The following is an 11,327-nucleotide window of genomic DNA, read 5'->3' as shown; positions in this document are numbered from 1 at the left end:
TGCAGGATGTCTTCAGACGCTTCGCCAATCGAGCCATGAACAACTATGGCGTCAAGATCAAGCACATCAGAAGTGACAATGGCACTGAATTCAAGAACACTGGCCTCGACACTTATCTTGATACTTTGGGCATCACTCATGAGTTCTCAGCTCCGTACACGCCGTAGCAGAATGGCGTCGTGGAACGCAAGAACATAACACTTATTGAGATGGCCCGAACGATGCTCGATGAATACAAGACTCCAAGAAAGTTTTGGCCTGAAGCCATTGATACTGCATGCCATATTATCAACCGTGTTTATCTTCACAAGCTTCTGAAAAAACATCCTATGAGCTCATCACTGGTAAGAAGCCAAATGTCAGCTACTTCAGAGTATTTGGTGCCAGGTGCTGGATCAAGGATCCACATCACACTTCAAAATTTGCACCAAAAGCACATGAAGGTTTTATGCTTGGATACGGAAAGGATTCACACTCCTACAGAGTCTTCAACCTCTTTCACTATAAAGTGGTTGAAACTGTGGATGTGCGGTTCGATGAGACTAACGGATCGCAAAGAGAGCACCTGCCAAATGTACTAGATGAAGTTCCATCCAGTGAAACCATCAAGCTTATGGGAACTGGAGTAATCATACCGTCTGAAGCTCAGCCTGAAGAGGAACTCATCATCTCTGCACCTGATCAACCTGAAGATAATGCTCAGCCTGAAGACAATCCTTCTAACGATGCCAATGATCAGCAAGAGCAAAATCTTCGACCAGTTCATCCTCGTGTTGCAAATGAAGTACAGATTGAGAGAATAATTGACAGCATCAATGCACCTGGTCCACTCAATCATTAAAGGGCAACACAACCAGCAAATTTCTGTGGGCACTTCGCATTCGTCTCAATATCTGAACCCAAGAAAGTTGATGAAGCCTTCATGGAACCTGAATGGATTCAAGCTATGCAAGAAGAGCTTCAACAATTTGAACTGAATAATGTATGGGAATTGGTCAAGTGTCCTGATCCTCATAAGCACAATATCATAGGCACTAAATGGATATATCGCAACAAGCAAGATGAGCATGGTCAATTTTTCAAAAACAAAGCTCGTCTCGTTGCTCAAGGATACACTCAAGTTGAAGGAATTGACTTCGATGAGACATTTACTCCTGTGTCTAGGCTTGAAGCTATACGCATACCGCTGGCCTATGCAAATCATCATAACATTCTTCTGTATCAAATGGATGTGAAGATCGCTTTCCTCAATCGCAAGATTGAAGAAGAAGTGTATGTTGCACAACCGCCTAGCTTTGAAGATCCAAAACATCCTGACATGGTTTACAAGCTCAATAAGGCACTGTATGGCCTCAAACAAGCCCCTCGTGCTTGGTATGACACACTCAAAGACTTCCTGAAGAGGAAAGGCTTCAAACCTGGTTCCCTGGATCCCACACTCTTTACGAAGACATATGATGGTGAACTGTTTGTGTGCCAAATATATGTGGATGACATTATCTTCAGCTGCACCAACCAGAAATACAGTGATGAGTTTGGATATATGATGCAAGAGCAATATCAGATGTCCATGATGGGTGAGCTGAAGTTCTTCCTTGGTCTTCAAATACGACAGCAACGCAACGGCATCTTCATATCTCAAGAGAAATACCTCAAAGATTGCCTGAAGAAGTTTGGAATGCAAGACTGCAAAGGTTACACGACGCCAATGCCAGCTAAACACCACCTGAGTCCCGACGACAATGGTAAAGAGTTCGATCAAAAGGTATACCGCTCCATGATTGGTTCTTTGCTTTATTTATGTGCATCTAGGCCAGATATCATGCTTAGTGTTTGTATGTGTGCCCAATTCCAAGCGGCACCAAAGGAATCACATCACTTAGCTGTGAAGCGAATTCTTCGATATTTGGCTCACACCCCAACACTAGGATTATGGTATCCAAAGGGCTCAGAGTTTGATCTAGTTGGATTCTCGGATGCTGATTATGCTGGTGACAAGGTGGATCGCAAGTCTACATCAGGCACATGTCACTTTCTGGGACGATCACTTGTATGTTGGTCTTCAAAGAAGCAGAACTGTGTATCTCTCTCCACTGCTGAATCTGAATACATTCCTGCTGGATCTTGCTGCGCTCAGCTTCTATGGATGAAGCAAACACTCAAAGACTATGGCATTCATCTGAAGCAGGTGCCACTCTACTGCGACAACGAAAGCGCCATCAAGATTGCTAACAACCCAGTTCAGCTCTCGAAGACAAAGCACATTGAAATTCGTCATCACTTTCTCAGATATCATGTCATGAAGGAAGATATTGATGTCATACACGTCAACACGGAAGAGCAACTGGCAGATATCTTCACAAAGCCTTTGGATGAGAAGAGGTTTTGCAAGTTACGGTGTGAGCTAAATATCTTGGAATCCTCAAATGTCCTGTGATCACGCACACATCCTAACACTTATGCATGTTGATGACTTAGATGTGCAACACACGAAGTAAAGTATGTCTTCAATCAATGAAGACTTACATTCTAAGTGTGAATACATTAACGTGGAATTTGACTTCGGAGCGCCACGATAATTGTGCGCCGTGTATGGGTCTAATACTTCCTATACGGTGGGTAACGCCACCTCCAAATTCTTCCCTTAGAAGTGTTTTTCACATGGCATTACATTTGCAAAGTCTTCGCATTTTATTTGTCTTCAATGTTAACATGGCTTCTCGTTTATCTTCAATGTACTGATTTGGTTTCTGTCCTCTACATCATTCACTTATAGCTATGTATTCTTGTTGAATCTTTTGAACTAAGTGAATGTGATCGGACCCTAACCCTTGTATGATTCTATCTTAAGTCTATCTATCCAAATCATATGCATTCTATTGAAACTATCAAAATGTCTTCTCTGTGTCCTTGTCAGCAAAAGACAGAGAGAGAAACATTAATATGTTTTCAATGCTCAATCCTTTTTGCCTGAAACCCGGAGAAGCGGGAACGACCACCCGACAATCCAGGCGTGCGTGGGAACGTGGAACAACCTCTCATGTGTTGCATGATCGCCACGTGTCCTTCAGATGTGAATCGCCAGGGGCACCTGTGTAATAACACTGTGCCGTCCATGTCCCTATAAATACACACCTCACCCCAGTCATTATCTCTTCTTCCACTCTTGCACAAACCCTAGCGCCACTGCTAGCCCTCGACGACGCCGACGACGAAGCGCTTAGCTGCCGCGACCTCACCGACGCCGTCCTCATGCCGGTCGCGGACATCGTCTTCTCCGCCATCGCCGTAGGTGTCCTCCGTCACCAAGTTAGGGCATGGAAGATCGAACTGCTCGGCCTCCTCTCCCACTCCGTCTAGCAGTTCCTCATGTGGTAAATAAAACCTCCTTTTTACAGTCTTTTTGATCCGATAGATTCATCCTTTTCCACCACAAGTAGTTTCTGTTCACACAAGTTGGATCTATCTCATACTGCATCTCATAACTTGCCTAGTATGTTCACTATGCTTCACAAAGTAGTTAGATTCCTCACTTGTACTTATTCGTGGATTCGTACAAATATGGAACCAACTCTCTACCTATGAGTGAATGTCTTCGCACTATGAGGTCAATGTCTTCTAAACCGATTTATCTTCAAAATCTTCTGAGAATGCATATGACCTCTTCCCCTTCCCTCACACCTTTAATGCTGTCATAGGTACATGTCCGTGGGAGAATCCCTTGGATCTCATAGTCTGCATTCATTTGCAGAGTTCTTACAACATCATATAAATTCATTGGCGTCTGCATTCGTTGGCGGTGTGAGTCCTTCCTCAGATCAAGCACAATTTGGTATCATCGCCTGTGCTCACGCACAATGAACTCATCGGCATTGGTCTTCCTTTGACGCCAACTGCTCAGGATGCATCATGGGCTGATCACCCACAACACCAAGACACCCCAAGTGCTCATGATGATGACTTTGAGGCCCAGCCAACTCCATCTCCACAATCGTCGCCAGCATTATGCAGGCTTCACAAAGGACCAAGGCCCCAAGTCCCTTCCACTATGCACGTTTCTGAGTCTGAAGCCAAAACGGCTGAAGATATTCTGGCTGCATCAGCCGATGAAGGAGAAGAACCGAGAGTTGAAGCAGAAAGAGTTGCTACACCCCCGTCCCACCAAGATGTTGTTCTCGAGGAGAACGTGTCCGACCCTCCAGCTCCTGAAGTGGAGGTTAACAATACTGAGACGGCCACCAACATCAACACTGAAGCCAATGACGTTGTCATGGCTGAAGCTAATGTGGCACCTGAAGCTCATGCGGTGCTAGAAGTGCATGCACCTGAAGCCACTTCAGCGCCCGAAGCCAATACTGATGCTCCTGAAGCCAATGTGGACCCTGAAGCCCATGTCAATGCCAACACCAATGCTCCTGTACCCCCTCCAAGACCTCATACAATTGAGCTGGCATTTGATCGTGGTCAGCCTGTTATGGTCCGATGGCCCATTATGGTTCCTCCACCTACTGCGGGTCCACAGTTTGACTATCATGTTGAGCACATACCTCATGTGCAGAAGCCCAAGCCACGACTTCCAAGATTCCCAGGCACTGCAACCTCTCCTGGGGTCTTCAATGTGAATGGCTTCGTGGCACATAACACCTTCTTCAACAACGCCAAGAACCCTTACACCAAACCCCGTATTTCCTCGGATCAGTTCTGGAGCTATCAGTAGCGCAGCTACTATTCCCGCGTCTTATACAATCAAGGGCGCATATTTCCCCATATGCGTCTTGACACTGAAGCTATCGCTGGCCTGCCCTGTCTAGAAGAAGCGTTGGATTGCTTTAGAGATGCTGGACTCCTGCAGTTTGTCACAGACAAGGAACATTGGAATGAAGAGCTTCTGCTACAGTTCTATGCAACTCTTCACATTCGAGGCTACAACAGGGATCCAAAGACTTGGGTCCTTGAGTGGATGACAGGCAATGTCCATCATGAAGCCAAAGCTCTTGATATCATTGAGCTCACAGGCCTGCCCACTCCTGGTGAATACTATGAACCAGGTTGTCAACAACACCAGAATGCTTTGGAGAGCATTTTTCAGAAGCCAGAACCCAACATGGGCCAAATGTTGAGCATGATGAAGCCTTTGCCTCACAACACTGACTACCCACCTGAATTCTTTATTGAAGACCTAGAGTATTTGCCTCGCACCATTTATCATATCATCAGAAAAACTCTATGGCCTGTCAAAGGAAATTCATCTGCAGCGAAGCTTGAAGGAGCAATGAAGACTTTGGTTCTCTATATCTTCAATGGCATCAGCTTCAATGCTCAAGACTTCTTCATCAGGCAGTTGGCTGCATCTGGCTCTGACATCTTTGGTCTGAAGTTTTATGCTCCATGGGTAATGCGCCTTATCAAGCTTCACTCTGCCATCAACTATCAGCCGTCTGCGCGCAATCATCTTGTATTCTTGCCAGAGGTTGTTATGTCTATTGAAGCTATTTACCCATAGCCTGCTAAGGATCCCATTTATCTTCATAATGCTGATCACCAAAGCTTCACCCAGCCCATTGAAGGAGTTCAGGCAGTATCGCGTGTTTATCCCTTGGCTGGCACTACACGTGCCCCTCGTGCTCAAACTGACGCCACTAGAAGCACCATTGCCCAAAGGCCTCGGAGGCGATCTCGTGTTCTCAATGACCGAGAGCTTCTCGTCGCAATACACCAGAAATAGGACACGCATCACAACTAGCTTAAGCATCAGATGCAAAGCCTCTTGGTGGATGTCAATCTCATTCACATCTTGCCACCAAGAATGCCTTTGTTACTCATGAAACCTGTCGGAGGTCTTGGAAGAGTTTGACATTGCTTAGTGCTGAAGCTGATCTGCAGGACGATGGCTTCACCGAAAGATTCAAGTTTGACTCAACTCCTCCAAGGAATGCTCACTTGCGTCGGACTCCCTCACTTGAAGACTCTGACTATTCGTCCTCAGCTGCGATAGTGGATGCCAGAGTCATCGATGACCAAGATGATGCAACTTCACCTCCTCCAACTTCATCGTGTGTCGTCTCTGCACCAAGTTCTTCTGCACCACCGGACCTCAACGACGACCCTGCTGCCTCGCCTGCACCTCATGGGAATGAGTAGGCGCTCTATGTCTTCAAACCTTTTTGGTCCTTACTGACAAAAGGGGGAGAAGCATATGAGTTGATAGTCTTCAAGCGGGTCCATATGGGTGGTTGCTTTACTTTTTGCTACTTTTGCCAAGTGCTTACAACTCTCGCTTTTCGATACATTTGGTTCTTTGAGTTGTAACACTTAAACTCGATGGTCGTCTGCTACTTATTTGCTATTCAGTGATGCGATGATAAATTCCGCATGTGCGATGATAACTTCCACACTTAGGTCATTTTGCAGACGTCCATTTTTCATTATGCATGTCATTATCTTCATTACATCAAATCATGCATGATGAATTGTCATCATAAGTTGAAGAGGATCTCCACAAGTACAACCTGCCATGTGCATTTGCATTCCAAAAGAAAATTACTTATATGCACATCTTCAGGGGGAGCCTTTGCCACTTATGAAGACAATACCCTATCCTTTACAATTTCACATATTTTGTTCCCCGTTGAAAACTTCAACCAGTTTGTCATCAATCACCAAAAGGGGGAGATTGTAAGTGCATCTAGTGCCACCCCTAGTTGGTTTTGGAGTATTGATGACACACCTGGTTGAGGGACTAATGTGTTTGTGAGAATTGCAGGATAACACAGGTAGAAGTCCCTCATTGATTCGGTTTTCCTACCAGAGATGACCCCTAATAATGTATGAAGACATTGAAGTCGAAGGTGGTATGTGAAGACATTCACATTGAAGACTATGACAAGAGAAGACATCACGTGAAGACTATGGAGTGCGAAGACTTAGTTGTTTCGTCGTTCTTTTTCTTCTTTGTTGAGTCATAGGAACCACCGTACTGTTAAGTGGGGTCCAAGTGAACCAGTCAGAATGACTGAAGTGATGCTTAACCAAAATCCTATGTCTTCGAGCGAAGACTATGAGAGCAAATCTTATCCAGAGCTGGATAAGTCAGCTTTGCTTGTATCCCAAGTAAAGTTGTCGTGTGTGTTTGAAATCTGACCGTTGGAACATGTGTCAGTTCCTTAGTGACCCAGGGTCATTTCGGACAAATCAGGTCGAGTTGCCTAGTGGCTATAAATAGCCCACCCCCTACAACCATAAACGGTTGGCTGCTCAGAGTTAGTATACGGCTTTTGTCATTTGAGAGTAACCCACCTCGAAGCCTTTGAGAGAGAATTCCTTGCGAGGACAAAGCCCTAAACACCCAGAGCCAAAGAGTGTTAGGCATCACTGAAGTCTTCCTGTCTGTGTGATCTGAAGACTTATTACACTTGAGGACTGTGAATCCTCTAGCCGGTTAGGCGTCGCGTTCTGAGCATCCAAGAGTCATTGTGGATCGCCGGTGAACAAAGTCTGTGAAGGTTTGGAAGTCTACCTTGAAGACTTACCAGAGTGATTGGGCGAGGACTGGGTGTCCTTAGCTCAAGGGGAATAAGGTGAAGACGTGGTCTTCTGAGTTGAATCTCAGCCTCCCTAACCAGACGTACAGTTGTCACAGCAACTGGAACTGGTCCAACAAATCATTGTCTTCAACAAGCCACTGGTTCCATCCTTCCCATCTCTTTACTTTCAGATTAGTCCTTGTGAAGTCATTGCATGTCTGCATTATCTATTTATCTTCACTGTGTGACTGCTGTTCTGATTGGCTTCATACTATCTTCCATCCTGATCTATACTGCCTAGCTGTTATTAGTCCTTGTGCTTTCATCTCATTGAATACTTGACTATGGCTTGCTTAGTGTAGTCTACCTTCCGCTGCATGGTAATAGATTGGTTTCTATCGTTTGTCTTCGAAACTTCCATGTTTTGAAGACTTTCATAAAAATCGCCAATTCACCCCCCTCTAGTCGATAACTAGCACTTTCAGTAATCCCTACTTGAACATGGTGCTTTATGCTACATATTATGATCCAATGATGTGTTGCCATCCTATGATGTTTTGAGTAGATATCTTTTGTCCTTGGGTTGATTGATGATATGGATTGGTATGAGTTGTATGCTTTACTTTGTTGCTGTCCTATAGTGCCCTGCATGTCGCGCAAGCGTGAGGGGTTCCCGCTGTAGGGTGTTGCAATACGTTCACGATTCACTTATAGTGGGTTGGTGAGTGACTGAAACACAAACCCGAGTAAGGGGGTTGTTGCGTATGGGAATGAAGAGGACTTGATGCTTTAATGCTATGGTTGGGTTTTACCTTAATGATCTTTAGTAGTTGCGGATGCTTGCTAGAGTTCCAATCATAAGTGCATATGATCCAAGTAGAGAAAGTATGTTAGCTTATGCCTCTCCCTCATATGAAACTGCAATAGTGATTACCGGTCTTGTTAACGATTGCCTAGGACAATTCCGCACACCGATCCACCATTATTTCGCACTCGCTATTTATAATATTTAGTAATATATTCTAACCTTATGATAACAACACTTGCTTTATATTTTAGCTCTCCGATATCATACAAAGTTATCCTCTTCATACCCACAACGTAGTTTTATTTCTCGTTGCTAGTTGGAAGCAAACGTTAGGTGTACGTAGAGTCGTATCAGTGGCAGATAGGGCTTGAGAGAATATTGATCTTACCTTTAGCTCCTTGTGGGTTCGACAGTCCATACTTATCACTTCCATCTTCGGAAATTTCTATGATGATTCCCTGCACTTGGGGATTATCAGGTATCTGGTATGGACTTTTTTTCATCTCGTACTATAAAACAATGGTTATTTTACAGTTCGATGTCTTCTACAGGATCTAAGAGCATCTCTAGCAGACCCTGTATAATGCCCTGACCCGCAAAATAACCGCTAAAATACGAGTCCGGCGGAAAATACTGCCCGATCAGACCCCGCAAATGTGTCCGACCCGTAAATTTTTTTGAGGGGCGCGGTAAAATCCCATCTCCAACCCGCGAAAACGCAGGTTTTCCCCTCGACCCGACGGTGCCCCGTATCCCAGAAAAGCGGTTGGCGGGAGGGACATTTCAGCCCGCGCCAATTCCCCACCCCGTTCCGCAGCCGCCCGCCATTGGTTCCGTTGGGTCGCCGCCAGCGATTTCAGCCAAATCTGCGAACGGAATCATGCTGCAGGGATGCCCTCACCCTGTTCCACCTAGCTGCTTCACTGGCTCCCCGGGTTCCACCGCCCCTAGTCGCCGTCACCGCCCCGGGATCCATCGCTGATGAGTACTTGTGCTTGTGCTTTTGGGATGCGCTATGCATAGTTGGCTCATGCAGCGTTCATATTTGTGAATTTAGATGGATTTGAGCCCTTGTGAGAGGTTTTTGCTCGAGGATTCGCCCGATCCGGATGACTCAGAAGTTGAGACACTGCTTGTGAACCATTGGCAGCAGATGTTGGTGATGGCCCTTGCCGTGAAGGAGCACGAAGATGAGAACCGAAAGAGACATCGAGGATCGACCGTCGGCCGTCTTTGCATTCCTCGAAATTGAAGGAAATATGCCCTAGAGGCAATAATAAAGTTATTATTTATTTCCTTATATCATGATAAATGTTTATTATTCATGCTAGAATTGTATTAACCGGAAACATAATACATGTGTGAATACATAGACAAACAGAGTGTCACTAGTATGCCTCTACTTGACTAGCTCGTTGATCAAAGATGGTTAAGTTTCCTAACCATATACATGAGTTGTCATTTGATTAACGGGATCACATCATTAGGAGAATGATGTGATTGACTTGACCCATTCCGTTAGCTTAGCACTTGATCGTTTAGTTTGTTGCTATTGCTTTCTTCATGACTTATACATGTTCCTATGACTATGAGATTATGCAACTCCCGTTTACCGGAGGACCACTTTGTGTGCCACCAAACGTCACAACGTAACTGGGTGATTATAAAGGTGCTCTACAGGTGTCTCCAAAGGTACTTGTTGGGTTGGCGTATTTCGAGATTAGGATTTGTCACTCCGATTGTTGAAGAGGTATCTCTGGGCCCACTCGGTAATGCACATCACTATAAGCCTTGCAAGCATTGCAACTAATGAGTTAGTTGCAGGATGATGTATTACGGAAAGAGTAAAGAGACTTGCCAGTAACAAGATTAAACTAGGTATTGAGATACCGACAATCGAATCTCGGGCAAGTAACATACCGATGACAAAGGGAACAACGTATGTTGTTATGCGGTCTGACCGATAAAGATCTTCATAGAATATGTAGGAGCCAATATGGGCATCCAGGTCCCGCTATTGGTTATTGACCAGAGAGGTGTCTCGGTCATGTCTACATAGTTCTCGAACCCGTAGGGTCCGCACGCTTAACGTCCATTGACGATATAGTACTATATGAGTTATGTATGTTGATGACCGAATGTTGTTCGGAGTCCGGGATGAGATCACGGACATGACGAGGAACTCCGGAATGGTCCGGAGATAAAGTTTGTTATATGGGATAGTAGTGTTTGATCTCCGGAAGGGTTCCGGATGTTTCCCGAAATGTTTGGGCACGAGAACACTTTATCTGGGCCAAAGGGGAAAGCCCACGAGGCTTTTGGAAGTGCAAAAGGAAGTTTTGCGGAGACCAGAGGCTAGACGCCAGGAACCCTGGCGTCTAGCCCTGGAGTCCGAGAAGAACTCTTGCCTTTCGGGTGAAACCGACTTTCAGGAGGCTTTTACTCCAAGTTTCGACCCCAGGGCTCAACATATAAATAGAGGGGTAGGGCTAGCACCAAAGACACATCAAGAAACACCAAGCCGTGTGCCGGCAACCCCATCCCCTCTAGTTTATCCTCCGTCATGGTCTACGAGGTGCTTAGGCGAAGCCCTGCGGAGATTGTTCTTCACCAACACCGTCACCACGCCGTCGTGCTGCCGGAACTCATCTACTACTTTGCCCGTCTTGCTGGATCGAGAAGGCGGGGACGTCACTGAGCCGAACATGTGCAGAACTCGGAGGTGCCGTGCTTTCGGTACTTGGATTGGTCGGACGTGAAGACGTACGACTACATCAACCACGTTGATATAACGCTTCCGCGAACGGTCTACGAGGGTACGTAGACAACACTCTCCCCTCTCGTTGCTATGCATCACCATGATCTTGCGTGTGCGTAGGAATTTTTTTGAAATTACTACGTTCCCCAACAGTGGCATCTGAGCCTAGGTTTTATGCGTTGATGTAATATGCACGAGTAGAACACAAGTGAGTTATGGGCGATATAAGTCATACTGC

The sequence above is a fragment of the Triticum urartu genome, chromosome 2A, assembly GCF_056163025.1.
Source record: "Triticum urartu cultivar PI428250 chromosome 2A, HENAU_Tu73, whole genome shotgun sequence".
Taxonomy (NCBI): Eukaryota; Viridiplantae; Streptophyta; class Magnoliopsida; order Poales; family Poaceae; genus Triticum; species Triticum urartu.
Note: the sequence above shows the minus strand (reverse complement) of the source record.